Source organism: Hipposideros armiger, unplaced genomic scaffold (assembly GCF_001890085.2).
Source record: "Hipposideros armiger isolate ML-2016 unplaced genomic scaffold, ASM189008v1 scaffold_1060, whole genome shotgun sequence".
NCBI classification, from domain to species: Eukaryota; Metazoa; Chordata; class Mammalia; order Chiroptera; family Hipposideridae; genus Hipposideros; species Hipposideros armiger.
In genome coordinates, this window is record NW_017732410.1 from 146,446 (window position 1) to 149,896 (window position 3,451).

The window sequence follows — 3,451 nt, forward strand, 5'->3', positions numbered from 1 at the left end:
TACCAACTTACACCCCCGCCAGCAGTATGCACGTGTTCTGGTTTTTCTGCATCATAGCCAACACTTGATTTTGTCAGACCTTTTAACTTTCGCCAGTCTGGTAGGTGTGGAAAATGGTATCTCATTGTGGGTTTCATTTTGCTTTGCCCTCATTACAAACGAGGTTGAGCATATTTTCATTTGTCTATGGCTATTGATATGTATTTCTTCTGTGAAGAGCCAAACTGTTTCTTTTGGGATCTATGTCTTTCTCTTATAGGTTCGTAGAAATTCTTTGTAAATTTTAGGTACTACCCAGGCTATAGACAGCGCAGGCTCCTCCAGTCTCCTAAGGGGTAAAAGTCTGAACAGCCGTGCTGAGGAACTGAGTTGGAAGTAGGCCTGAGGCCGGGGAGGAGGGGGCCTCACAATTCGGCCTGTAAGCCTTCAGCTCATCCCCCCTCATGTTTAACATGCTCTCGCTATCCTCAGCCGTGCCGTGTCCTCCTTTATGTCCCTTCTGGAGAGGAAGCCTCTGGTCTTCAGCAGAGACAATGCTGAGGGGATGAGGGGCTGGGGTCTAACTGTTCCTTACGCAGATGGCCAGTCGGGTCCCGTGTTCAGCCCCTACTTCCTCTCCATTCCCAAAGGTCCCTAGACCTGCTTTAGGATGCGGCTACCGCAGGTCTAACTGAGCCACTCCTCACCCAACTGCACCCATCCAGTTTCCATTATCGTGTGGTTGTCTTTATCCTGTTCTCTTCAATCCAGGGGTTTAGCCTCACCACAAGTCCCTTTTCCATTTTTTGTGGGGTTTTTTTTTGAGGGAGCAGAGGCTAATGAGTGTGTTTAGTCTGCCATCGTTAACCAGAGCCCTAAGATTTCTTGAAATAAAAGAGGCATCATCACAGGGAAAAGATTGAAAATCATTGCTTTAGTTCTTTTACCCCCTCTACCCCGTGTTTAAAAACATTTTACTTTTGTGTCTAACTTCCACAGATCACTATCTGTTAGTTAACCTGACCTTATATTTTGACTAATTGATGGGTGCGAATGATAGTCAGACACATAACAAAATACTCATTGCCCTTGAGACTATGGGAAGCCCAAAGCATGTAGATTACCTCTTAATGTGAAGATGGAAGAGAAGTAAATTGCACCACTCTTGAAAACGGTGCTGCGGTTTGCATCATGGGGGGAAAAAAAAGCATTGTCATTCTTAGGAGCCCGTGATTTTGTTATTGACTGGTTGGCTTTTTAAAGGTGACAGGCCTCGTTTTTCTTTTCTTGGGAGGTGACTCGTTCAGGTCATATCCAGCTCATCTGCTTCGCTGAGGATCTTTAGGGATAACATTTGAGTCACTCATAAGCCTAGGATTTGAGAGACAGACCGTTCATGTCCAAATGACAATGGAAAAGGGAGGACTCGGAAGCCTGGAGAGGAGGTAGCTGGAGCTGCACATCCTGGATGCCTTTTGACATCATTGGCGTCAGACTGGATATGCCTGCTTGTAGCATTAAACCTTTATCTGTACAGATGATGGGGCACGTGTGCACATAACGGCAACGAAGACTGACAGCAATAATTGGGCAGAGGGGATGTGGCAGGACTGGGAAAGCTGGTTCTTCTCTGGGTGATCTATGATTTTTCATGCATAAAATTAACATACTGTGTGACTTTTTTGGCTTTGATATGCTGAGAGCCTGGGGTTTCCTTTATCCTATCTCTATGTGCCTCCTCCAGCTGTTCCTGAGTTTATTTCTTTTAACTGCTCTTTATAGTTGATAGATAGCCATAGGTGGCCAGGCCTTAAAGTGTGTTAGTGCATTAATATAAAGTTTTAGAGGCAGATATTTGCATTTTCCTCTAATATACAGGTAGAGACAGATGTGGTCAGGCTTTTCTTTCCTAGGGTTTGGTTGTGACAAGCGTGCTACATAAAAATAGAAAAGAATAAAACATATAGTTTTTCCACCCTGATGTAGCTACCAACTAGTTTTTACTCTAAAATAGTGGTGATGGGTATTGAAATATCTGGGGTGCAACATACCTGGATGAACCACTGCAGAGTTTCCTTCTTATAGATGTAAGTCATGGAATGTAAGAAACTTCATTCACCCAGTTCCTCTTGGAGAGATGGAGTGTGTGTTTGGAAGACATGTTATGAAAAGCCTGTTGAGCTCAGGGTAGGAGACCCTAAATGACACACGTAGGAACCTGCAGGTGTTCCCAAGGCCTTGTTTTTCTGAACCCTGAGATGGTCATGTCCGCAAGCTTCAAGGTTGGGAGCTGCTGTGTCCCTACTTAATGATGGAGTGGAGAAAAATTTGACTTTAGTTTTTCATTTATCTATTCATTGTTTCAGACACCTTTATTGAGTCTTCTCCCTATGTTACTCAGCCATGTGACTTCAACTGATGTATCACGTGTACACAGCATGTGCCAGGGGTAACTATAAATGTCTTCCTGGGGGATTGGTGGTCTCCATAAATAGATTGTGGAGAATTCAAAACTCACACACACACATTTAAAAAGCATTATATTTTAAAGAAATTGCTCTGGGTCCCTTGAGTTTGTGCTTCTAGATGTTCCCCGCTCCATCATCTTGTGTATTGTCTTCCCCAGGCGCACACAAAGTGCTGTAAGGATTCAGAGGACAGAGACAAGCTTTGTGGCAGTGGACAGAGTCATGAGTGACCACAGGAGGCTTTCTGGACGCTGGACTTGAGGTGAGTCTCAAAGAACTGGGAATGTCTGTTAGGGAGTGATGGATGATGTGTGTTGGGGTGGTGGGGACATGCCAGCTGAGGGGATGGCATGAGTCCCAGCTCAAGGACAGAAACGGCAGCCAGGCAGTAGACCAAGCTGCAGAATAGTGTGTGTGTGGGGGGGGTCAGGTCTGAACTGCACATGGGGATCAGAGGGCAAGAGCCAACTATCAACTATTTTGTTCGTTATTGGGAATTTCTTGGATGTCATCAAAGAGATGCTTTAGGGCGGTTCACTGGGGGTGGATATGCGATGGTGGAGGTGCATTTAGAGACCAAGTTGTTTGGTTCAGTGATTCCTAATCAGAGATGCACTTCAGAATCACCCATGGAACATTTTTAAATGCCCGGGCTGGGACCCCCACCATGGGAGATTGTGACTCAGGAGGTCTGGAGTGGAGCCCAAGAAATCCGTATTTGGAAAAAGCTCTTGAACAAATGTTGTGGTATTCTCTGGTTAAAAAACCCTGAAATGGAAGGTGATTGCAATAGCCTACTTTTGAGGTAATAGAACTTGGATTTATGGTGGTGGCAACAGAAATGGAAAAGAAGGGTTCAGTTTGAAAGACTTTGTAAAAAAATAAAGACATGAGTTGCTATTAGAGCACTGCCTGCTCCAACATATGTGATGTTCTGAACTGCACCTGACTACCTATGGATCTTCTGAATTGGTGCACGCTGAGCTCTGCTCACTCGTGACTGT

General features: G+C 44.8%; 1 protein-coding gene across 1 annotated transcript in view; it reads left to right on the top strand.

Moving 5' to 3' along the window:
• CNIH3 (cornichon family AMPA receptor auxiliary protein 3) overlaps positions 1-3,451 on the top strand; it is a 194,322-nt gene that overhangs the window by 82,168 nt on the left and 108,703 nt on the right. Inside the window, exon 4 of the mRNA XM_019631994.1 lies at positions 2,606-2,709. The gene's annotated coding sequence lies outside the window, so the exon portion shown is untranslated. The remainder of the gene's footprint in view (positions 1-2,605; positions 2,710-3,451) is intronic.